Source organism: Equus asinus, chromosome 23 (assembly GCF_041296235.1).
Source record: "Equus asinus isolate D_3611 breed Donkey chromosome 23, EquAss-T2T_v2, whole genome shotgun sequence".
Classification (NCBI taxonomy): Eukaryota; Metazoa; Chordata; class Mammalia; order Perissodactyla; family Equidae; genus Equus; species Equus asinus.
The window spans coordinates 37,843,406-37,870,389 of NC_091812.1; the positions used below are offsets into that span (position 1 = coordinate 37,843,406).

The 26,984-nt window shown below is 37.6% G+C and overlaps 1 long non-coding RNA gene across 2 annotated transcripts; it reads left to right on the forward strand.

Moving 5' to 3' along the window:
* The first annotated feature begins 6 nt into the window (after nt 1-6).
* LOC106822481 (uncharacterized) lies at nt 7-26,234 on the forward strand. Of its 2 annotated transcripts, XR_006518594.2 has the most exons (4): nt 18-150; nt 6,303-6,371; nt 7,057-7,199; nt 12,244-26,234. It is a non-coding gene; the product is annotated as an uncharacterized lncRNA (long non-coding RNA). The 2 variants fall into 2 exon arrangements; XR_011497564.1 differs by lacking the exon at nt 7,057-7,199 and having other exon boundaries at nt 7-150.
* The last annotated feature ends 750 nt before the right edge of the window (nt 26,235-26,984 follow it).

Consider the following 26,984-nt stretch of genomic DNA (forward strand, 5'->3'; position numbering starts at 1 on the left):
CAGCGAGCCGCCGGAAGGGGCGGGCCCGGCGGCGTGACTGACAGCCCCCGAACAGGGGCCGGGGGCCGCGAGGCCCGGGTTCGGAAAAAGAGCTCCGAAGACGCGCGCTTAGGTTCGGCAGGGCTAAGGTCACCGAGAGTCCTCTCGGAGGTACGCTACTACCAGCGCCGGCCAGGCTGGAGGGGTCGTTCAGGGGCGTGTGCGAGGGATACTGCCTGTGAAACGAGAGCTGTCCGTCCAGTAACCAGCTTTGTGCAAAGAAGCCCCACAGCCGCCAGAGGGTGACGGCTAACCCGGGGGAGGGAGTGTTGAGGGCAATTCCCGGCACTTTGTGGGGAGACCAGCTACAGCAAAAGAAGGATCCACTTTGAAGAGCGTCTTCTGCACCCACCGCCTAAACGTCATTTCCGGGGCGGGGCGGGGCGGGCGGAGGGTCCCGGATGTGCCGCCCTTCGCTCGCTCTATTTTTTTTTATTTTCCCATTTTTTTCTCTCTCTCTTTTCTGAGGCGCTGGCGGTGTTCCTAGTTGCGTTGCCTGCTGGCTTATCGTATGCCTGGGCGCTGCAGGGCTCCGGGGCTCGCGCTGGACTGGAGGGTCCGAGCCGCCTTCGGCCGCCAGGTTGCCGCGCTCCGAGCCGCTCTCGCCTCCTGAGGCCGCGAGCCGAGGAGCGCGGGTGGCGGGGCGTGAGCCGCTGTCTCCGCCGCCATCTTAGAGCCGGCGCGCCCGGGCCGCTGGGCGCTGGGCCCCGCGCCGGCATTCCGCCGGCCCGGCGCGCGGAGGGCCTGGTCGGAGCTTGTCCAGCCTTCGCTCCTGAGCGGAGAGGCGCGGTCAGCGCTCCCTACCACAGGGCTGGGAGTGCGTGCTAATAAGGAGCAGGAAGCCGCCCTCGCCGGAGAATGAGAACACGCATGGCGGTCCCCTCTGCGAATGGCATTAGGGTCAGGGTAACTTACACCTGCCGGAGGTGGCACCCCGTTGGTTTCTAGTTCCCCGTTATCCTCAGCCCTTAGGTAAAGGGCTCATCCTTCCTTAAAGTTGACCGAACCGGGGTTTGAGTCGCTATCCTGTGACTTTCCCTGCCCTCTCCCCAGTTGCTTGACACCCTGCTGGATCTCAGGGTCTTGCTCTTCCCGGCTGTGTTGAGACAGCCGAATGGCTTCTGTCCGTGATGGATGTTGTCAGCACACACCCGGCTCTCGAACACCCGCCGGGCTTGCACAGCCTCTAATACCTCCGATTTCTAACATACTTGTCCACTTCTCTGCAGACGAGAGTCCTACAGGCACATGCCCCTGGGCCCTGCCAATATCCCAAACCTCCAACACATGCGCTAAGCTGCTTATCCAAGACAATAACATTAGAAGTAGAGCCTTAGGAAGTCAGTTCTCCTCTTGAGGCTTAATTTTTGCAACTGCAAAATAAGGGATTTGGGCCGACATAAGTTCACAGTGCTGAAATAATAATAGCTGAGCTCTTAGACTGCCCTAGACATTGTGCTTAGTGTTTTACATACATTATCTCATTTAATCCTCATAACGCCACTGTTGGTACGAAATATTCTCATTTTAGGGAAAGCAGGCACAGTCTTAAAAGTCAGTGGTTTTATTTTACGGCTCTGTTTCATGGAATATTGGATAAGGGTATCATTTTGGGAACCAACTATTTAAAGAATGGATTTAAGAAAGTAATGTTGCTTTTGGGAATCTCATGAGTTATAGAGGTTCCGCTAATAATGTGTTACAGTGTTAAAGCTAAAAGGTTTTATGACCCACCGTGTAGAAGGCTCTTGTAGTCTGAGACAAATGACAATGTGGTGACCAACAGCAGTTAAACTCTTCAGATTTAGAATAATTTCGACATACACATAGGAAGTAAGGTGTACACTCCAGCTGTATGAAAACTGATAGTCATTATGAATATTCGTTTATTACATTTACAGATAAAGTCCTCTGTTCCTGTAATGGTGTGCGGGGCTGTTTGCTCACAGTATGCAGCTCTGAATAGCTTTGCTTTTTTAGTTCAATTGTCTGTTATAGTTTGCTTGTCCCTTCCCTCACTGTCAGCTGTTGCTTCTTACTGCTGTCAGTGAACATAGCTCTATTATCCTCCCCACCCTTTTAATGTACTGCTTTTAATCTGCAGGCAAGAAAACCACATAATGAAGCTTGTGCAAAACTGTGTCTCAAGAGTGAAAATAGGTACTTCGAGGAACTCTCATTTAGAAAAAGTGTGTGACCTTTGTGTGAGGACATTGTAACACCAGTTTTAAGCTGCTTAAAGACTTCTTTTACCTACTTCCTGATTTGGCCTTTTCCTGAGTTAGGAATAGATAAATTTTTTTTGAGTTCTTTAAAAGTTAGGATTTAGAATATTTTTCCCTGTTTTACAACAATTGATGGTATGACTTTTAACCATATTGAAGTTACTCTAATATGACCACCGCAGTGAATCCAATAACCAAGCTACTGATTCAAGCTATCAATTGGGAAAAATGCTGGATTATATATGCATCTATTATTTTGTGCTATAACTACTTGTGAAAGGACCCAGAAATCCCTTTTCGCATAGTCAGTTCTGAAAGGATCTCCTTTTTGGTCATTTTTAAGCTGCATAGTTGCCTCTTCATTACGTTGTACATATATTTCAGAAATAAATTATTTGTTAAGAAGTCACAGAAAAGATCCAGCTGTGTCTAACATTTATCACCTGTTACCATGCAATACACACTGGGCTCAATGAGAAAAGGTACCTAACCAAAAAATATTTTACAATCATTGAAAAATTCAACAAATTGTCAATGCCACAGTTATTTGTTGAGTACCTAAAATGGGCCAAACGTAGTTCCTCTCTGTAAAATGCTCGAAGTCAATATCTATGAATTTAAAATGTTGTGTTCTTTGAACTTGGATTGTTTTTGCTCACCTTGGAGCGATAGGCAGAGACATCAATTAACACATTTGTATCTGAACCACTTGAAAAATATGAAGTCCTGATTATTTATGTATAATTATATACTTTACAAATTAGTACATTCTTAAGGGTAAATTTCCATTTCAATATTATCTGTTAGGTTTTTTCCTCCTATTGATATCTACTGCATGTTCAAGAACTAAAAATTACTTTAACATTAATGCTCGTAAAATATAAGGCTGTATGTGAAAAGATAAAATACAGATATATGATAGGTTTACTTTCAAAAATTGTATTTATAAGAGTTTTGAAAATGTATCAGTCTGTGGCAGCTTACCACTGAATTTGTGGTGAATCCTTTTATAAAGCAGAAATCACACCTATTTAAAAACTTTTCACTTGATTATAATGTCTGATTTTCTTCAATTGAGAGACAACCAGAGTCTAGGTTCTCATGTGAAATAAATGGTTTCATTTCACCCAATGTTTATATATGCAGAGCACTGGAAAATTAGACTACTGGATTACTGATTGCCTTTACTAGACCTGAAATTCTGTGTATGTATGCTAATTATCAATAATGATAGAGAGTGACAGAGGCCAAGGTAATTCAAAACTGGACATGGTTTGCCACTGTTCTCTGGAGCTCCCCCAGCTCTACCCATCCCCACCCAAAGTATATTTTGGTTTGTAAAATATTACAATTTTTTTTTTTCTGATAGATCTGTCTTTCTAATGGTGTTCTCTTTAAGTAATACAAACCAGCTGTTTACTCAACAGTCCTGAGGCATGTCCATCCCTATTTATAATCTGGAATTCAATTTTTACCTCAGCACAGAAAGATGATAAAATCATGTTAACTATCTTTTCTCAAGACCAAAATATCTTTTGATATACACATGTAGCTTTTTCCCTTCAATTAATGCAGAATGTCAAATACAATATTTGCATCATTAAAACCAAATAATTGGAAACAACCCAAGTGTTTGTCTGTAGGAGGATGGAAAAACAAATTGTGATACATTCGTACAATGGAATACTATTGAGCAATTAAAAGGAACTAATGATACATAGTATAACATGGATGAATCTCAACAGAAGCCAGACACAAAGAGTACACACTGTCTGAATCCGTTTATGTAAAGTCCAAGAACTGGAAAAACTAATCTGTATTTAAGTGTTTCCCTCTGATGGCAGGGGCTATGAGGTGGGATTTACTGGAAAGGAGCATGAGGGAACTATCTAGGGGGATGGAAATGTTCTGTACCATCCAACTGGGTAGCCGCTGGCCACATATGGCTATTTAAATCTAATTGTAAATTAATTACAATTAAATGAAATTTAAAATTCAATCCTACAGTCACACTAGCTACATTTTAAGTTCTCAGTAGCCACATGAGGCTAGTGGCTACCAGATTGTATGATGCAAATACAGAACGTTTCTGTTGCATAAGTTCTGCTAGAGGCTGCTGTTCTAGATTATGTTTTAGGTAGTATTTACGTATGTGTTTACAATTGTCAAAGTTGTAATACAATGCGCATTATATTCTCTATACATTATATGTCAATAATACCTGCCCCCAAACCCCAGAAGTCACTAATTAGAAGTATTTATTATTGTATTACCTACCCAATTAACCCACTTTTTCCTTAATATTTTCATTCAACACTGCAGAGAAAAGGGTAAATAATAAGTAGTAAAATTATCCCTGGCAAATTTTCAGGTAAGTGTTAAGGGTGGCCATACAGTAGATACTGTTGATTTGCTGCTCCAAGGAATGAGTTCTGCCACTTTATAATCCTGAATACATCTAGAAACCAAAGAAATTGCTTTTGAGAGCTTAAAGTGAACTCTAGATGACTAAGGAGAATTTTTTTCCTATTTCCCTATGGAATTGCAGTATCATAAACATGGTGGAGATCATATAACCTTCTTCTGAGGCAACATTAAGGGTATTTGAGAGATTTGGTGCTAACTCTGACCAGGTTGAGAAGGTCCTGTAAACTCTTTAAGTAAAGACTCAAGGCTTTGGGAGGTGGAAGAAAAAGTTTCTAAATCAAGGATTAAAAGACTTGAGTGATCTCCCGGGGCTGTCCCGTTGGAATGGTGGTTAAGTTTGTGCCCTCCACTTCAGCAGCCCAGGGTTCTCGGGTTTGGATCCTGGGTGTGGACCTAAACATTGCTCATCAACCCCTGCTGTGGTGGTGTCCCACATACACAGTAGAGGAAGATTGCCACATATGTTAGCTCAGGGACAATCTTCCTCAAGCAAAAAAAAGAGAGGAAGATTGGTAACAGATGTTAGCTCAGGGCCAATCTTCCTCACCAACAGACAAAAAAAGACTTGAATGATCTCAATTATAAACTTCTAATTTTCATGGATTTTCAGAGATGGCACACCAGGTGAAATGATTCAAAATACTAAACATATATGTTCATGTAATACTTTTTTGAAATTAGGAAAATTTTTTGGTGGAGTAAATACTCACTATAAATAAAGTTAATAGATACTTCTATCAGCATTTCTTAAGAACTTTGTGAACCCCAAGTAGATTTTTACAAGATAATGATCTTGAGCTGTGTTAGAGATTAATTCTTATGACTTAATCAGCAATTGATACTATATGATATATGCTGAAAACTATTTTATTTTTACTCAATTTTTATCAAAAATGTGATTTTATTTGATCCAAAGTCTTTTACTGCCAAAGAAGTTCTTAAGACCATTATTCCTATCTTAACTGTACTGAAAGTATATTCCCACTGGAACGTGTCATACATCTCGCCCTCTCCACCCCCCACCAACATCACATTACATTATAAAGCCTATATTTTGATTATTTTTGAGTACTTATGTCAACTGTTAAAGCATATGACTGATTTTTTCACCCATATATTTTTTGCCAACTTACCTTAGCCACTAATAAAGAAAAAAATAAAGATCGTTGATTCAAACTACATGAATTTGTCTCTTGATGCTTTTTGTTTGTTTTGAGAAGAGAATTTATATGCATCGAATATTTTTCTGAAAATTTTGTTCTGTTTAGCTTATTAACATTTTTATTTTGCGGGACAGAGAACACAAAAGTATACATTGTATAGTAGAATGTTTAAAACACTTGCCTCCAAGCACTGTTAAAAATTTTATCTGGTACTTTCTTCCATAAAGGAGATTAAGGTCATTTTAAGACTTTCATAGATCTGGCTTAATCAGTGAAAGTACTGATTAGAACTTGGTTTTGGAGGCCTCCAGTCCCACGTCATATCAAACATATTAAAATGCACCCATATATCACATAAAATATATGTAACTAACAATTGAGTTTACAAATGACATAATGGTAAGCTTTGCAGACATCTAATTAAGTATTTCTTCATTTTGATTTGCAGCTTTCTTTTCATATTTTGAAGTAACTTTTTTCCAGATCCCCAACATTTTCAGAGGAGCTTCAGAAACATGTAAGTCCTGACCATAGTGCTTGATGAATAAAATGGCCCTGAAATATAGTAGGAAAACTGAATTTAAACAATTTGTCTCTTTGTTTTTCCTTCTTCATATGGGGGATGGGCTGTTAACTAACCAGAAAATATAGAAATCCGCTGAGATAACAAAATTACAGTGAACTTTGTATACTAGTTTCACAAAGATCAGAAAAAAACTAATTTAACCAAGAAATAGAAGAATTATTTTCTAAGATGATGACTTAAGAGCCCTTGAACTCAGTACCCTACTTTGACCCTGGAATGTTTACCTCATTAATTGGATTTACATTACAGGGATATTCTATTTGTAGCTTCAAATGTGTAACACAATAATTACAGACTTCTTATTAAATGTGATATCATTCTTCACCCAGAAGAAATAACCCTTAAAGAAAGAACACTAATTTGTGTTGAAGATTGATGAACGACAAAAAATGTTAATGGGAATAATTTTAAAAGACATTTGAAAGTCTGACAAGGGATTTTTCCTAGGGTTAAAAATGCCTATATTTGAAAGTGAATAATTGTTTAAGTTAAATTCTTCCTGAAGTGAAGTCAAAAAGATAAAAAGTAGAATCATATAAAATAACCATGTCATTTTCTTGCGAGTCAGCACTGATTCAATGACCCAACAATGTAATACAAAGCATTGTGTTTCTAGAAAAGCCAGTAAGTTCATCAGCTTCTAAGGAATCAGCTACAGAGATGGCAGAACTGAATGATGCATAAATAAGTGGATCTAAAATGGAGATTTATCTGAGCAGGCATTCTCACTGCTGAGAGTAAACTAAGGAAGTATCCAGTGTAAGTAAGAGTGATTCTTATAAGAATATTATTAAGTTAACTTCATTGTGTAATCAAAACATTACAACTTATTAGTGTCTCTTGGAAAAGCCATAGTACTATGTTTGGCAATCATCTTTGAAAAAGGAATATCCTAAAAGTTTATTATAGACCAAAAGATGTAATGCCTACCTGTCAGAAACAGGTAAGATAGGCTCGAAGTTATAACGCTTTTGGAAAGAAAGTTGACAGGAACCTTACTTAAATATCCACAAACAATCTTAGTCTGATTTCAACTATAATGAATCAATATAAAGGTGAGACAAGGAAAAAATGCAATCGGAAAGTATAATCAACTGAGATGGTTATTGTGGTCTTTTTTAAGCTACTGTGGTTTTGTGGGTTGATTTGCTTTGCTTGTTTTTTCAAGAATGAATCAACAAGAAACTATGAGGGATACAGTAGTCCTAGAGGCAAGATATAGTTAGGACTTGGATTAAGGCTGTAACTGGGAATAGTGAGATGACATATTCTAAACACTAGTATGAGGGGAATATTGATAGTACTTGAAAATTACTGAGTATGAAAAATACTCAAATCCCAGATATTGAGGACTTGCTATACGTGCTATGCTACATAGTTATTATGGGTGCCTAGAGGAGGTGGTGGAGGATGGGGAACAAGGAAGAGGAAGATACAAAAGGAACTTAAAAGTTCCTTCCTGTATTAGAGGTTGTCTCTTTGTTTCTCTAGATTCACTCAGTCTGTACTCTTCTTCACCCTCCTTTCTAGAAGGCTGACCTTCATGGACCACATTATTGCACTTCCATGCTTTCTGGTTGCCGGTTGGTTTCCATCAGTAGCAACTCTGGCAGGAGATTGGAGGCAGGGAGGGAGGAGAGTGAGGTCAGGGTATTTATTACCCTCTCTCCCTCCCTGCAAATTGACTTCAAGATAGCTGCATCCCTCAACTAAAGATTTTGATAAAGGCTCCTTCCCCTCTTACCTTGGGTTTAGGGGGTGGGAACAGCTGCACCGTTCCCCAGCTTAATGCACCATCCTTTCTGGTTCCCCATACCCTCATCTTAGTAAGTGAGCCCTCTGTTCTTCAACTCTCCTCAAATTGCCCTCTTTCTAGTGTATCATCTGTTTATTGTTGGGACTTTGATGACATCAAGTAAGATCATAGACTATGTGTAATTTTTCCAGGGCTGTCATAGAAAGCCCCACAGACTGGGTAGCTTAAACAACAGAAATTTATTTTGTCTCAATTCTGGCGGCTAGGAGTTCAGGATCAAGAGGTTGGCAGGGTTGATTCCTTCTGACGCCCCTCTCCTTGGCTTGTAGATGGCCATCTTTTCCCCATGTCTTCACAAGGTCTTTCCTCTGTATGTGTCTCTGTTCTAATCTTGTCTTTTTATAAGGACACTTCTCATATTGGATTAGGACTCACCCTAATGAACACATTTTAACTAAATTACCTCTTTAAAAAATCTATTTCCAAATACGGTCACATTCTGAGGTACTGGGAGTTAGGACTTCAGCATATGAAGGGTGGGGACACGACACAATTCAGTCCATAACAGACTAGTTGAAAAAGAAAGACATTGAATAAATTAGAAAATAATATCTCGAGATTATAAGTATAGATATGAATATAAGTAAAGGATAGTATTACACTTACTCTGGCAGAATATTAGAGGAGAAGAGAGGAAAATTTAAAAATAAGCACAGTTTTATAAACATGCAAATTTCAGTGGCACATTAAAGTGGAGGGGCATGTACAAAAGAAATCACATGAGCTAGGAGGAACTATAGGGTCTGGAGACTGAGGGGGAAGCCATAAGGTAACAAAGTAACTACAATAGCTAACATTTATTGAGCACTCTGACAGAGATTACTAGTTATCTTCTCTCCTTCCTCTGTAGCAGAATTACTCCTGTTTTTGCTGGACCTCTTCTGCAAAATGACCTTTTCAGACTTTCCTTTCCAGCCTCGCTGGAAGCTAGGCAGAGACTTGTGACTAACCTCTGGTCAATAGGAGGCATTCATAAGTGTTCATGGGGCCACTTCTAACAAATCTTCCTTAAGAGGCACCTTGCTTGTGTCCTTTTGCCCCTTTATCCTTTCATCCCCCTCTCCATCCTGCTGCTGAGAACAAGGATGCCACAAACTTGGACCAAACAAAGTACATGGGGCAACAGAATAGGAGAATAAGTCCCTAGTGATTGTGAGGCCACTATACTGCCCTGTACTATCTATATTTACATGAGAAAGAAAACAGCCATCCTGTTTTCTGTGTCACAGGTGAAATGAATCCTAATTAATACAAGCATTTTCTATATGCTAGTTACTGTTCTCAATTTTTTATGTGTATTATTTCATTTAATCCTGTAACAACTCTATATGTAGATACTATTATTATCCTCCATAAGGAAACAGATACAGAGAGATTAAATAATTTTCCCTAAGCAACACACCTTGTGGTTTGGGATTTAAACCAGACTAAGAGAATCTGACCCTAGTCTGCCCTCTTAACCACTATGTTGAGCTGCCTCTCTCTAGTCTCTGATCCTATACCCAGCCTCCCCTGTATAGGGAACAGGATTATTTTTGAAAGCTACAGCCTAAAAAAGGAGAATCTTACATGAATTTGAAACAGTGCTACACAGTCTATCAAGGGGGAGAAGGCAAACAAAATGAAAAACTTTTTGGTAAAGTTTTCTACATACCAATAATATTTTTATTGCTTATTTTAGCCTAAAATTTGCCACAGTTTTGTTTACTCACAATGTGTCTCTTTCCAAACTTCATTTTTAAAAACTTCACTTTGGAGGGCGTCTTGTGAAACTCAATGAATCTAAAATGCATTTGCTTCCTAGTTATCGGGCTGTCATCAGCCCCATAGGGCAAGAAGGTGTTAGATCTGCGCCACAAAGGGGCTTCCCCTGGGCCATATTCTGCCAGAGTCCTTCTCAGAACCCCAGCTGAGATAATCTTTGGTGCAATCCAGGGGCAACTTCTGCACTTAATTGTCAGATTTCTCTTGAGAAAGACTCAGCTCGCAGTCAGGAGTCAGTCCTTATGGTGACAGTCTCTGTTGCACTCCCGTTAGCAGCAGGAGAGCTTTAAGAGTGTTACTGCGCTTTGTTAACCCCTCTCTTAGAGAAACTGGAGAAAAAAGGATTTTGAGGGCATCTTGATTTTTTTTTTTTAATGTTTGGAAAGAGGGGGAAACTGGACCAGTGGATATTGTTCTACTCCCTTCCCATCTGGCCACATAAAAGGCTTCAGAAAGGCCATTGGATCTACTCAGAGGATATTAACACACTATAATTCTGTAAAGAAATAAGGCAATTAATAAGGGATCCATTTATCCACGTGCAGTAAGAAGTTCTGAAGGCAGAATACAGAAGGCAAAGGACCTATGATGCCTCTCACACAATTTGCTTTCAGTCTGTAAATAGTAAAGATCCTCAAGAACAGCTTTTTTTAGGATGAGATTTTTGAACTGAACTGACCTTATACCTACCACGGTTTTTAATTTCTTCTTGTAACCGATTTTTCCAGCTAACAAAGCCATTTGAAAAGTACATTTGTAATCAGTATTATGCCAACTTTGGGTAGAAATAAGTGTATATTCGTTTTTAAAAAAACAGCTCTATTGAGGTATAATTCCCATAGAATAAAATTAACCACATTAAGTGTACAATGAGATAAGTTTTACCAATGTATGCAGTCATTTGACCACCACCACAATTAAGCTATTGAACATTTCTATCACCATCAAAAATTTCCTTGTCGCTCTTTGCAGTCAATCCTCTCTAACACCCTACCTCACTCCCACCCCTGGCCCTAGGAAAACTTAGATCTGCTATCACTATATTTTTCCCTTTACTGGAATATCACATAAATGGAAATATACAATATTTAAAGTTTTTTGCTTTTTTTTTTGGTCCAGCTTCTTTTACTTAGGATATTTTTGAAATTTATCCATATTGTTGTGTATATCAGTAATTCATTTATTTTTATTGTGAAGTAGTGTTCTATTGTTTGGATACACCACAATGTGTTTTCAAATTTTTTGTTATTATAAATAATGCTGCTATGAACATTAGTGTATAAGTGTTCTTGTGGACAGATGTTTTCATTTGACTTTGATGGATACCTAGGAATGAAATTTCTGTGTCATATGGTAAGTGGTTGTTAACTTTGTAAGAAACTCTTGGAATGCTCTCCTAAGCGCCTTTATTATTTTGTATTCCCACCAGAAATGTATGAAAATTCTGGTTGCTCCTCATCCTTGTCAACCCTTTTGGCAAGGATTAAAATATCATTTAAATTTTAGCTGTTCAAATGGATGTGTAATAATATCTCATTGTGGTTTTAATTTGTATCCCAATGACTAGTAAGGTAAGCATCGTTTCATGCACTTACTGCCCATTCATATATCTTCTTTATGAAATATCTGTTCATATTTTGTCCATTTTTTGAGTTGTCTTTTTATTGAGTTATAAGAGTTCTTAACATAGCTTGGATACAAGTTCTTTGTCAGATACATATTTTGCAAGTATTTCTCCCAGTGCATAGCTTACCTTTTGATTTCCTTAAAGGTATCCTTTAAAGAGCAGAAGATTCTAATTTTGATGAAGTCTAATCTATCAATATTGTATTTTATGATTTGTACCTTTTTTGTTTTATCTAAAAAGTCTTTGCCTAACCTAAGATCATTTGATTTTTCTCTGTTTTTTTTAACAAAAGTCTGTTATTTTAGCTCTTATATTTAGGCTCTATGAGACATTTTGAATTATTTTTTGTGTAGGATGTGAGATAAGGGTTGAGGTTCACAACTTTCTAAACAGATCTCCAGTTGTCCCAGCACCATTTCTTAAGAAGAATATCCTTCTCCATCAAATTGACTTTCCACCTTTGTCAAAACTCTGTTGTTCATACATGCATGGGTCTATTTTGGGATTTTCTATTCTGTTCCATTCGTATGTTTGTCTATCTTTATCCCAATACCACATTATCTTGATTACTGTAACTTTATAATTTTTTTTTTTAGGAAGATGAGCCCTGAGTTAACATCTGCTGCCAATCCTCCTCTTTTTGCTGAGGAAGACTGGCCCTGAGCTAACATCCGTGCCCATCTTCCTCTACTTTATATGTGAGACGCCTGCCACAGCATGGCTTGCCAAGCGGTAACTTGTCCACACCTGGGATCCAAACTGGCGAACTCTGGGCTGCTGAAGTGGAACATGCAAACTTTAACTGCTGCACCACAGGCTGCCCTTATAAATTTTGAAATTTGGTGGTATTAACTCCATTTCTGTTCTTCTTCTTCAAAGTTGTTTTGTATATTCTAGGTCATCTGCATTTCCGTATGAATTTTAGAATCAAGTTCTACAGAAAGACTTCTTGGGATTTGGATTGGTATTATATTCAGTCTGTAGATTAATCTCGTGAGAACTGATGTCTTAATAGTATAGAGTCTTCTGACCCAATGAAAAAGATATATCTCACCTTTTATTTAGGTCTTCTTTAATTTCTCTAAGTAATGACTTTTAGTTTTTGGTATGTAGGTCTTTCACATCTTTTGTCAGATTTACCCCTAAGTATAGTGTAATTCTGATGATATTGTAAATAATATTGTTTTTAAATTCCTTTTGTTCATTGCTAGTGCACAGAAAAGTAATTGATTTTTTATGTCGATCTTATATCCTGATACCTTGTTGAAGCCACTTATTAGTTCTAGTAGCTTCTTGGTCAATTCTAGATTTTCTCTGTAGATGATCATGCCTACTGTGAATAAAGACAGTTTTACTTCCACCTGTTCAAAAAGCAAAAGGCTTCCTCTCCTAACATCACCCCACCCCACTCAGGTTTCAGAGATAAGTCCTGTTTACAATGCTTAGTTTTAGTTCCTCTGTCAATCACAGTATTTATATGGATCTGTAGGCCAAATTTAAATGGTGTCTATTGACACTCTACAATAAAAGATGAAAAAATTATACTATTTTCCCTTCTTTCCTCCTGTTTTTCTCTCTCTGACTCCCATTTTTCAGATTACATTATAGTTTTACACTTTCTAGATTTATAACAATTATTTCCATTTCTGATCATGTGGTGAGTTAGGTAAGCTGAATAAACCTCCTCAGCAAACACCTAAACATTCTGGATAAAGCATTTTAAAGCAGCTTATTAAATGCATTCCCAAGCTGGCAAGAAAGTAAAGGAAATTCCCAAAGACCTTGAGAGGAACAAAAGCCCAAATCAAAAAAAGTAAACCAGTGCTGAAGAGAGAAATCTACCATTCCTTAATAAGCTAGAATTTCAATTTTAATGGTCTCTTGGAGACTGGAGACAAAGCCTTGGACCTCATGAGGTGAAAAGTTATAATCTTAAACCCCTCCACAAAGCCAAGACCTGAAGGCCACAACCCTCAATGAAAATGTGAGTTAGGTAGAAGAAACTGAACAGTCGTATAAGGGAAGGACAAAGAAGACATGGGGGACTGGAGGTCTTGGAAAAAAGAGGGTCCTGTACAAGATCCTTCCCAGGGTCAATTAAAACCTCCTTCACTTTTATTTATGTAGTCATCATTTTCATTGACTGTTGGTAAGTGGAGTTTCCTCTTAATATCTTTTGTACTCTGCCATTCATCTAAGTCTCTGAATACGTTTTTCCTAGGGTTGTTGGATAATGATGAATTTATGAACAGAAGAAGGAATGGTAGGTCTCCGCACTCTCAAGCCTAGCTTTCAGCTAATCCACAGTCAATGTCTCTGGGTGTCCTGAGCTTAAGGTAGATCAAAATGAATTTGAATTCAGTTTTTAAAATGTTTTTGTGTTTGCTAAAGGAATTAGTATGCCATTGCTTGATATTTTCTTTTTTGCTAGATTTAAATCTGAGATTATGACACTGAGAAAAATTTTGGAAAACTCTATGTTTTCTTTAAAAATTTTTAAAACCTCACTTTATATACTTTCCTCTGCATGAAAAAAAGGAGAATAAGTAACACTTTGATAAAATACATTAGCAACAATGAATTTGTGTCAAAAACTAGGAAGTAAGGGTATAGAAATTAAAATGCAAAACAAAATTTTAAAACTATAATTTTTTTTTAAAAAATCACCAATCTTGTGCTCCTTTGAAATGTCATTCCTTTATGTCCACAGTTTGTAATCCTTTTAATCTTACAACTCCCCACAAATTGATTTATTCATTTCATAAATTTTTCTCCACAGAAAATATGAAAAGGTTTTTTACTTCTAATTTCCTATAGTGCAGTAGGTTTTTTCCTTCAAGGGTGTGTGTATTTTGTGAATTCTACGTGGGTTTGAAATGAACTTGGAGGCTATATAATTAGGCTTTTTTTTCTTTTCCAGTTGTGAAGTATGCAAATAGAAATTTTTAAAGGAAGAAAAGAGGTTATCATGTTCGTCAAACATACTTTACTTCTCACATTAATGTGATACTACTGTTAGACTACCCTAACTTTAGCTTTTCACTAATGGCCTCCAAGATTATTTGAAGTCTGCTGCACTTCCTATTAAGAAATTGCATACTATCTATGCAACTTTCTTGTGGTGATCTAGCGTCACAAGAGTTTACTCAACTTACTTTGAATTTGGGTTTTAGAACTAGCTTTGTTACAGTGTTATTTTGAGGAAATCACTTCATCTCTCTGGGCTTCAATATTTGATCTTTAATGATCTGTAAAAGGATTAGCAATTTTTAAAGTTTAAGGAATAGTCCGCTTTGAAGTTGATCACTCCAAGAAATATAAACAATGAACAATGCTGTGGTTTCACCATGAATTTGTAATTTAAAATGAGGTACTTGGTTGTTGGTAAAGTAACCTGAGATAATATCATAGCGTTTGAGTTCCTGAATAGATACATACATTGTGCAGTGCAGCTTAGTTTTTGAATTTTTATAACTTTAATAGATGGTTAAAATTCTACATTCTACTTTTTATTAGTAAAAGTGAATATAGGAAGATTGCAATTGAAATGCCAAAACTTGAATTTGTATAAACTCTGAACCTTATTTAAAATTCTAACATAGTAAAGTTTTGATAAAACAACTATTCATCAAAGCAAATTCTCTCCATATAAATAGACTTTTATTGATCTAATTAATGTAATTGTGTTTCATCATGGCCAGGTGTATTTGGATGGTCTGTATTTCTTTCTGTGAAATTAAGCATGACAAAGTACCTCCTGAAGGTTCTGGGGAAGGTTTTGAAATATCATTGAAGTTTTTCAAGTATTCAGAAAAAAATGTAAACTTATAAAGTACTCTGGACTCTTTGTGCTATATAAATACAAAATATTGTTTAAATATTCTTAACATATGTTAACTTTAACCACACTTGTTGCTATGTTTCTCTTATGTTTATATCTATCAACATGTATACTGTTATTAATGTGATATATATATATATATCCTTCATTATTAGTTAAAAATAGTTTTAAAAACATTAATGCAGCATATAAACTTGCAATGTTTTGTGCCTATCTTCATGAGGAATATGATTTTACCTCAAGTGAAACTAAAACTGTGCAATAGTGAAATGAGATGCTTTGCAATGGACTTTTGCTGTATTATCTTGGATAATAGTAATAGCTAACATTTATTGAGGGTTTTCATTGTGCCAGTCACTGAACTGTAAATTTACTCAATACTTACAACAGCCCTAAAAGGTAAGTATTATTATAATTCCATTTTTTAAAAATATTTGAGAAAACAAGGTCAAAAGAACTTAAGTAATTTTTCCAACGTCAGGATACACACCCAATTAGGGGCCTGCAATTCACTATGCTGCCCCTCCAGGGTACTAATGGTTGTATAAGTTGACCAAATACAAATCCTTTTTTCCAAATAAATGAATAGGCCAGCCTGAATTAATGATGAATCCAAACTTTTAAAAAAATGCTTTAAAAGAAATGCCTATTAACATAGAAAACATTAAAACATATGATTGTTGAACCTTTTGGAATTGTTCAATCAGTTAATCCAATGATAATCAGGCCCTCTAGGAGGCAATCATGCATCCAAAATCACCAGACACTGATTTCTATAGAATTCTTCTGGCACAGAAGAATTACTCATTTATAATAGAAGACATGTACCTAGTCTGGAAACAAGAATCATCATCTTCATACTCCAAATTTGACCTTATTGTTTTTATCCTAAAATTTAACTTTTTTATCCTGTCTTCCTTTTCTTTGACATTGCTACCCTTCTAGTTGCCTGAGCTAGTAGAAATCCTGGATTCCTCCCTATTACTTACCTTCCATGGCTAATGAGTCACCAAGTCCAAGACATTTTATGTCCATTATCTCTTTCACACTCACTGTTTTTCCTTCTTTCCCACTGCCACTGTTTTAGAACAGGTCCGTTCTATTGGGACTACCTGAGCAGACACTCCCAATGGTTTTTCCTATATCTGATCTAGGAACTGCTACTAGAATGATCTTTTTAAAATAGAAATCTGGTCACGTCTTTCCTCTATTTAAATTTCTTCAGTGGGTCTTCATAGTTTTTAGGAAAATGTTCAGATTCCTAAGCTGAACACACAAAGCTCATTATAATTTGGCACTGGGCTATCTCTCTAGAAAGTTGTCTAGTCATCCTCCTTGTCTGGTGGTGAAGGATCAGTGGCAGGCTTAGCTAGGGAGTATCCAGGAGGATGGCTGCAGTTCAATGGTAAGGCATATCTTGACTGTGGTTGTAGTTCATGGAGCCAGTAGGCAAACAGCTGGAGTGCGTCCCCTGAAGTACATAGTCAGGTCTGCAGTAAACAACCCAAAATGGAGGGTTAGATTAAGAGCAGACAAGGTGGGAGCCAAACTGAATTCAGAAACTAGGCTAATTAAGGAGAGGAGTTTTGAGAGGAAGGTACACCTGAAAGAATTCCTGAGGTGGATTACAAATGTTTGTAGCAAACTTTTTATGTTATCTGCATGCCAACTGTGAGGACATGCTGGGTTTAATGAAAGTAAATTAAAATAGAATAGATATAAACCACTTGCTGTTACCCAGAGATGGTATGCTGTTTCGTGTCTCAGTGCTTATCCCATGTCATTGCCTCTCCCTAAAATGCTCTCTTCCACTTCCCTCTTCTCTAAATCGCACTCATCCCATAAACTCATTTCAAGCATCATCTCTTCTGTAAATAGTACTAGCCAACATAAATTGAGCATTTACAATCTACAGGCATTACACCAAATGCTTTAATACATAATCTCATTTAAACCTCATTAGGAAAGGTGCCTGTTTTCCTCATTTCACAGATTAAGAAACTGATGTTTAGAGAGATGAATGAGTTTGCACAAGGTCATACAAAAATTTATCATGGAGTGGGAAATTAAACCCAGACAGTCTGTCTCTAGAGTTTGAGCTTGTTACCACCACTGGCCTTCACCACTTCCCCAGGCTGATTCGAGATGACTCTCCATGTACACTTGTGTTTACATCATCATAGCCCCATGCCTCTCTAATATAATCTTTTATTTTTCTGTCTCTTTCAGTGGTTGAAAAGCTCCTAAAATTCAAGGGTCAAATATTTACTACAAAAGTAGAATTTCAATAAATGTTTGTTTAATTAATTATGACTGTCCATCAAGTTGCTAGGGAGCAGTAATTAAGGATGTTGGGTATTAAACCATGGAAATTCATGTCAACTAACTGTGGCCTGTTGTGTTATTCTTTTGTCCTTTCTGGATAGTTCTTGAGTAAAATCTGGGATCAGTTAACTAGAATCAGAATATTTTCTCACCTAGACAGTATTAGATATGGATAAAATATTATTTTTCTTTGTCCTTCCTTATACTTTATGCAGTTAATTATCTGTTTTCTTCTGGTAATCATTATCCATTATAGTTTTCAAGATAATCAGTCATATTATATACAGGATATTTAAGTAAAATGTTTTTCCTAACTCATTCCTAATTTTGCATCCAGTTTGACCTTCATTAACTATTATATCTTATCTTTTTTTCTAACTTTTGTGTTTTGAGATTTAGTGAAATCTGAGAGAATGGTTGGCCCCTTTGACTTTAATCTTGAGTGACTATATTAGAATAGCCATGCGTGATCAAAGAAGTTTTCAACCAATTGTTTCAAATTGTAAGATTTAGGGCGTTATTTCAGCCCACCAATAAGTACCCCTCAAGTTTCCAAGGAAAGGAAAAAGAAGTTACAAATGCATTACTTGGAAGGGTCACATTCTCTTGTTCCAACTAGGTTCAAGAAAATTAGCCGTTAGTCTTGCTAAGACAAGTACCTCCAGACCCAGAGGAATGAAGTGAGAAGGATATCTACACTCAAGGAGAGCAACTTGTAAGCTCTTCTAGGCCCTGCCTGTTCTTCTACCTGTACGTCTAGGAGCAGCAAAGTGATTTTACTCTGCTTACAAAACAGTCAGAAGGAGATGAGGAAATTTTATGTCATTTGCTTTCAGATATAATCCTGACCTGCATCAGTCAAGCATTTTTTTTTAATTACAAGAATAGTATAGACAGACAAATATGAATACTCACCCAAACAACTTCACAGTACAAAAACAAAGAAAAGAAAATGGATTAAACTTTTTGTGAGAAAATTATAGAACTTTTATTAGAAGAAAGGAGAGAAAAACATTAGGAGCTATTCAGTCGAGACCACAGATTTCACTAGGACAGCTTGCTAGGTTTTAAAATGTGATGAGGATATGGAGTGAAGTAGCCCAATGTGGGGGGGAGTACATCCCACCTCCAACTACAGGCTTCATTAACCTTCAAGAGGAAATGGCAGCCTTGGAGCCCCTGTCTTTGTCTCCAGTGCTTTCCATCACAGCAACTGCTGCATGGTCCGTAACTGCCCCCCAGGCCACACACAGGGGCAAGCCTCCAAATCTTTTCCTCATCTGTCATGATGTAGCCAAACACTGAGGTCTTAGAAGGTATGTGAAAGATGGCTGTGGTACAAAGTGGGAAGAGCCTCAGGAGAGCAAGAAATGCTCATCTATAGGAGTTTGTGTCAAACTCCTGAGATGTTAAGAGTTTATCTGACTATCTTTCCTCTACCTAATTAGGCTTCCACAGAATTGTAATGGGCCTGCAAACCTAGAGGAAAAGCTATGTTTTCTGAGTCAGATCACTTGGTTTGGTTTACTTGGTTATCCTTCAATCTTTAATAGAAAGTTTTTCAATGTCTCAGTCCTGACTCTGTTTCCTGATATTAAAGGAAGGATCACAGGTCATCTTTGGCCCAGACTAAAGAGAGGAGCAGCTCATGTCTGAGACTAAATTTTTGGTGATAGCAGTATTAATTAGTGATAGACATCAATGGAAAGACAAATCTTGAAAACAGAAGCAGGACTGTGTAGTCTATTTCTCTGGCCAAAGGAGATTTTCCACTGAGTTCCAACCCTGGAAACTCTAATTTTTATTTTGTTATTTTTATTTTGAGGTTGTTTGTCTCCTTTAGCTTTTATTTATTTATTTATTTATTTTTTAGAAAGATTAGCCCTGAGCTAACTGCTACCAATCCTCCTCTTTTTGCTGAGGAAGACTGGCCCTGAGCTAACATCCATGCCCATCTCCCTCTACTTTATATGTGGGACACCTACCAAAGCATGGCTTGCCAAGCGATGCCATGTCCGATTAACCACTGCGCCACTGGGCCAGCCCCTAGCTTTTATTTTTATAAGGAAGATTACATGTTTTTTATTAAGATATTACCAGGTATGCCTTTATGCATATTTTAAAATATAAGTGGCTATTAGTAAAATAATTTTACAGTGGCAAAAAATGTGTTTTCTTAAGTAGATTATATTTCCATTGAAATAACATTTATAATTTTATGTATGTATCTCAAAGTTAAAAGCCAGTGTAGCCTTTGGTCAAATTGTCATGCATTACAGGTTGGTGGGATATAGATTGATCTCACTGCTATCAATATGATCTGCTGCTATCAAAATTTATCAATAGAATGTCAACAAGATAGACAAATACATTTGAGAAATTAATGAATCCTTTATAGGAAATAATATAAAAGTTCAGTGGTAAAAATAAGTGAAATGTATAAACGAACATTAATTTTCATATTTAAAATTATTGTGGAAACACAAAGAAAGCCAGGAGAGAAAATGCTTCAACAAATAAATTTTCATCATGACTTTCTACAACAAAAAATAAAAACAAATGAAAAACCATTGAAGAAAAATCTGTCCTCAAATTAAGAAGTTTCATATGTTGAGGTGGTCTCGAAATGCATTACAGCAAAATCATGTTGTTACAGGAGGAGAAAACATTTACAGACAGAATCACAGAAAAATTACTTCCTTAAATATCAGGAGATTCCTAAAAAGGCTCAAATTGTGAAGAATTAGAACAAGTTCCTAACTTCCCGTAGAAGTTTTGGACTTTTGGTACTCAAGTTCCCAATAGTACTAAGCACTATCTCAAAATATTTCAGAAAAGTAGTATAAAGTCTTTGTTATGTCTTCTGAAAAATGTTCCCTTTTTAGCACTGCTGACATTCACAATTCAAACGAGTAAAAAATATAAAACTGATATTCTCTGAGGCATTTGAGTAGTAGGAGAGGAAGTATTTTGTAATGAATTTTACAATGCACCTGAATGGAATTAACTGATCGTTTTAAAGCTTAAATCATATCCATATGGCTTTTCAAAAGAAACTAGTTGCAAAACCAACTTAGAAAACAGGAGACACTCATAGCTACACAGATTTCTAGTTAAACAGTAATTGTTCCTTTGTCTTTTATAAATCACCAAAAAGGATAATACTGTTAATTAATGGTGAATCATGCTCCAGTGATCTATTCATATTCTGCAGCATGTTGCTCTGGAGGTGGTAAGCGGCAAAGTGTTGATAACTATATTGACTCAACTTGGAAAGAGATTAAGAATCTCAGTATGACAACAAATATGCATTTTCTTGTTATAGAAATATTTCACTCCTCTGTTCAAAATCTACAGTGACTTTCTTAGTCTTTTTGTATAGCAGCCAAACTATTCTGCCCAACCTTTAAGGCCCATTGTCAATTCATACCTTATGCCCCTCAATTTACTTCCTCAGATTCATCTCTATTTTTTTTCGCACCTGTGTCTTACTGCATCATTAAAGTTGTTCCATTCTTTCCTTCCATCCATGTCCACTCTGTCCTCTAAATTTGACTCAAAAACCAACTGTAACTGTTGCATGGGAGGAAGATGATAGCCGGATGTAGTAGAAAGACCCAGGTGTTTCACTTGGAAACCTTTTATAACATTTGTGGAAGACAATCTTAGTTGCCTACCCAAAATCCATTCCCTCTTCACCCTTAATAACAGGATTCCAATTCTGTTCAGAGTGGCAGTGTGCTTTTGTAAAAACATCTCTCCAGGCTCCCTTGCTGCTAGGGGTGGCCATGTGACACAATTCTGGACAATGAGACAGAAGTTAAGGGTTTCTTGGCAAGCTGTCATTTTTCTCATAAGAAGCTTCTTACTGCTTCCTCCTTTCTTCCTCTCCTTACTAAGAAGGTTGATGCAATACCTAGAGATACAATGGTTTTTTGCCACCTTGACATAACAGTCCTGAGGACAAAGATCTACAGGCTAAGGATGATGAAGTGGGAAATTGGAAAAAGCCTGGGTCCCTAATGTGCCCATTGAGCTGCCCTGAATGGCCCTCTACTACCTGCCTCCCCCCTCACCCAGTCTTCTCCTCTATAAGTCAGATGAGCTTCTTTCTCTCTACACTATTCATAGGGTTTTCCTGCTATTGTAGACAAACACATTCCTAACTGTTGCAACTCTTGGATTTTTTAACCAAAAGAATACATTACTTTTAAAATAATGAAATAGTAATCAACGATTTTAAATGAAAAGAAAGTGCGCAAGAGCCCAAGCTGTGGAGTCAGATGGGGCTAAATTAGAATCCAGATTTTCCACATACTAATTGTCTGACTTCTGGCAGCTTACTTAATATCTCCAAGTCTTGATTTCCTCATCAATTTCCCATCAAAGTACAATAATTTAATAATAACAATAATAAAGATGATAGCATGGCATACGTAGGGTTGTTGTAAGGTACATAGTGAGTACTCAATAAAATGTAGCTATTGATACCAAGTATCCCAACACACGCCCTGCCATCCTCTGCTGATTGTTCCCAAGCATTCATGACATATATCAAAAAGCTTCGGAAGTCAGAAGAGTTGGTTTCTGGTCCTCTACCACCAGTTTGTGTGACTTTTGGAAAGATGTTCCTTCTCTTGGCATCAAAGGCCACATCTGAAATATGTGTGGGGCAAGATTATTGATGATATTTCCAGCTTTAAAATTCCATAATTATTAAAAAACCAAGGAAGTGATTATCAAAAAATCAGATTAGTGGTTTCCTCTAGGGGACAGGAAGAGAGTTATGGTCAGGGAGAGGCACATGGGGTAAGGGTGAAGACGTTCATGATGGTGGGAAAAATTCTATTGATTTACCTAGTTGGTGGTTACATACTTGTTTGTTTTACAATTATTCATCAAATGAAGTGTGTTCGTATATACTTTATATACTTTTTATATGTATCTTATATTTCATAGTTTTAGAAAGTCCTTGAAAGTTTATGATTATGTTTATAGGCATGCTATTTGCTTCTGCCCTATGTTATATTACAAATATTTTTCTACTATATAATTGGGAATATTTGTGATGCATTTCCCTACACATCCTCCTTATTGATAGGATGGCTCCTTTCACTGTTCCCTTGCACCTTCATCTCCTGGTGGGAGGGGGGAGGGACAAATGTCTTCTCAGGAAGGGGGAGGATGTGAGGATGTGGCATAGAGTAAGTTCCTGAAAGCCAGTCAGAGTAAGTCAGAGATGGTTTTTGGAGAGAGGGCTGGAGAAGGTAGGAGATCAGACACAAAGTCTTTGCTCACCTTCAAGCTTGAAACCCTAGAAAGGTATGGTGTGGAAAAAAAAATACCCTTGAGGGGATCCCAATGGAGGTTGGTTCCATGGCTTTTAAAAAAAAATTAATAGAATAATTTTTTTGAGGAGTATTAGATTTACAGAAAAATGGAGTGGAATTTACAGGGTTCCTCGGTACCTCCTTATGCTCCCCTCACAGTTTCCCCTATTATTAACTTCTTTCATTATTGTGGCACATTTATTACAGTTGATGAGCCAATATTGATACGCTGTGATTAACTAAAGTCCGTAGTTTACATTAGAGTTCACTCTTTGTGTTTACTTTCTATAGATTTTGACAAAAGGCTTAGACTTCTATCCAACATTACAATATCATACAAAATTGCTTCACTGCCCTAAAAATCCCATGTTCCATCTTCATTCCTCCCTCCCCTTGAATCGCTGGCAACCACTTATCTTTTTACTATTTCCTTTTTCAGAATGTCATATGATTGGAATCTTGTAGTAAGTAGCTTTTTTGGATTGACTTCTTTTACTTAGTAATATGGATTTAAGTTTCCTCCATGTCTTTTTTTGGCTTGATGACTCTTTTATTTTTATCACTGAGTAGTATTTCATTGTACAGATGTACCACAGTCTGTTTATCCATTTTCCTATTGAAAGACATCTTGGTTGCTTCCAAATTTTGGCAATTATGAATAAAGCTGCTATAAACATTTGTGTTTAGGATTTTGTATTGACCTATGTTTTCAACTCATATAGGTAAATACATTCAATACCTTTTTAGAAAGACACAGCATCTGACATGAAGCCCTCCCCCTCCTCCCCTGCCTGTTAGAAATGACAGATGGCATAGTAAATCTGGAGATCAACCCCAAGTTTTCACTGGAGCCAGTGTTAGCTTGGCAGGGATTTCTGAATGCCCATTTGTCTTATGAGGGTCACATAGTAGTATATCCAAGGACCAGCTCACTGGAGCCTATCCCTTCCATCCACCCTCACCCAAAAAGTTTTCAGCAGGGAAGGGGGACCTCATGGAGAAGTTTTAGAGAGAGCCACCTTCAGGAATAAGGGAATGCAAATAGCAATTCTAAAGATCCCTGATGCCAGAAGGCTGTGGCAGTGTGTGTCCAGCAGGTGTCTGATGGCCATCAAATGTGCCGCATGATAGAACCAGTTGCTGGACACCACCACTGACAGGAACCAGATTGGGTGAAGACAGATAAAGCCAGAGTCAAGGAAGAAGAGCTCACAGACTTCAACAGGAGGTGCCAATCTGGTACCTCATTGTCAAGTGGGATAAATGTCTTTACAGAAACCAACCAAAACATCTGAAAGACAAGTCAGGCAAAATAACCCATCTGGGCTCCTGAAGCACCTTCTCACCACCACAAGGATGTAGTTGCTCCCCTCTTGAACACAGACTTCATCTTTGGAAACAGGAAGAGAGAAAGGAAACAGATAAGGATTTGAACTTGGATTTAAATGAATACTCACCTGAAATGGGTCTAAAAGACTTTCTTTTTGTTTTTGAGGAAGATTAGCTCTGAGCTAACATTCATGCCCAGCTTCCTCTATTTTATATGTAGGACGCCTGCCACAGCATGGCTTGATAAGCAGTGCATAGGTCCGTGCCAGGAATTCAAACTAGTGAACCCTGGGCTGCCAAAATGGAGCATGTGAACTTAACCAACATGCCACCGGGCTGGCCCCCTAAGAGACTTTTAATCAGCATGATTAGGTATTCTCCCTGTCATCTCTTCCTACTCACCCCTAATTAGAAATGAAGGCCCATACCCATAAGGGAGTTTAGATCATTAGAAGAAGGAGGAGGAGGAAAAGGAGAAGGGAAAGAAGAATTTGGCAATCTAAGGGAGGGAGTTTGTTACATTTTCATTCTACCGTATGAGCAACATTATATAACATACTTTGCATGGATGTGAAATACTGCTCGAAGGACAGAAGACAAGGACTTCTCATCTTCAAGGCAATGTAATCCACCAGTTAAAGCTGAGACCTTTAACTGTGTGTGTGTTTGAATGTCAACATCCTCACTTACCTTGAACAAATTAATTAACCTGACTGAGCATCAGATTACTCATCTGTAAAATTTTTAAAAACTACTGATGTCTACTTCATGGGCTGCTTTGATGTTTAAATAAGAGATGCATATAAATCTTCAACATAGTACTTGGCATCAAGTATTATTAATCTCTAAACTCTATACTTGTATCAACAGGCTATTTGACCCTAAATTTTCATCTGTAATATGAGGGAATTGGTTCCTCTTTCACAGGGTGGTTGTAAGGATTAGATGATGTAACTAAATAATGGGTGAGCACATAGTACGTGCTCAGAACATGTTTGTTTCTTTCCCCCTTCATCTCTTATAACACCTAGAATACTGCAATATTTATAATAGGTACTTACAGTTCTTAATAAACTAGCTTGTTTCCACTTCTGAAACATCTAGTCTCTTTAGTGAATTTTGTATCTGAGGAGACTAAACTGCAGCTTCGTGGCACTTAGAGCACCAGGGTTGAGTTTGGTTAACTTTATAAAGGAAATACTCGTATATTGTGTATGCCCTTGCCTCTCTCAGCACACTTTCTTTTCCGTTCTTCCTCGCTCACATCTCTCTTCATTTCCCAGAGTCCTCATTTTGGCCCTACCTGCCCTACTTCCCCTATAGGTGCTGCGTCACCATAACTCTTCCACTATCAAACCTTGTGCTCTGAGGGCTTTCCCCTCTGCTGACTAGTGGAGGCTTAGTGGCCTGAAAAGTGGATCCCTCTTGGGTTCTTAATTAATGAGAATGCGTTAATTAGGGTGTATTACTTTTCCCAAGGTGTTCTATTTTAACAGGATATTCTGATGGATTCTGTGCATTAACCTAGAGAAATAATTTCTTTTATAGTCCTAATATCACTCATGAGTACTAATAATGAAATATTTTGAGGTTAGATACTCTTTTGGGACCCCTCATATCACGCTCAGAGCTGTCTACTCTTTCAACACATAGTAAACCCCGATCAGGACAGTATAACACTGGTATCCTAGAGACCTGAGAATGTTAATTTACTGCCATTACGTGGTGCCAGGGAGTGGCATGGGGCACTGCAAGCATAAGCCAAATAGAGGCAATTTATTAAGTGGAAATAATTTTACCAACCCAGAGATAAAGTTCTGCCCTCAAACCTTTACTGGAGTTCTACATTTTATATTGGAAACCTAAGGACACTATAAAATTTCCCTTTAAAATAGACATTTCACAAATGGAATATATACAAAAATGTGCTCATTGAGAACTTACTGTATTTATTCTTATAAAAGTCAGTGTTGCCCAATGGTTGTACCCTGAATTTGGGACATTAAAAAAAAATCTCAAGTCTGTGGTATTACAGGGTTTTAATGCTTATCATCTTTGTTCTGATCATGAAATATTGGTGCTATTGCCACCTCCTCACGCCTATTCTTTCCAGAAGTACTCTGGCCCCTTATAAGGGGGAAAAGAAAACACCTCCTGCTCCCTTTTGCTTCCCATCCAGGAAGGCAGGCTTTCTACTATCTCCATATCATGTCAGGCCACAAATGGTGAGTCCTGCCATCTCTTTTGATGAGTTACTAACAGTATGTGTTTGGAGAAAACTGTAAGAAACACTATGTGTTTGGAGAAAACTCCTAGAACTGACTCATGACAACACTAACTCACTTAAAATATTTGAAAATTCCCTTCTTTATAGTGAAATCATTTACTTACTGGTATTTGTTGAGCCCCTCTATTTATAAAGGTCTGTGCTAGAAACTGGTAGATGCAAAGAATTATTTCTTCCCTGAATGTCTCTTAATTTACCAAAAAGGCAAGGTTCACACAATGTAAC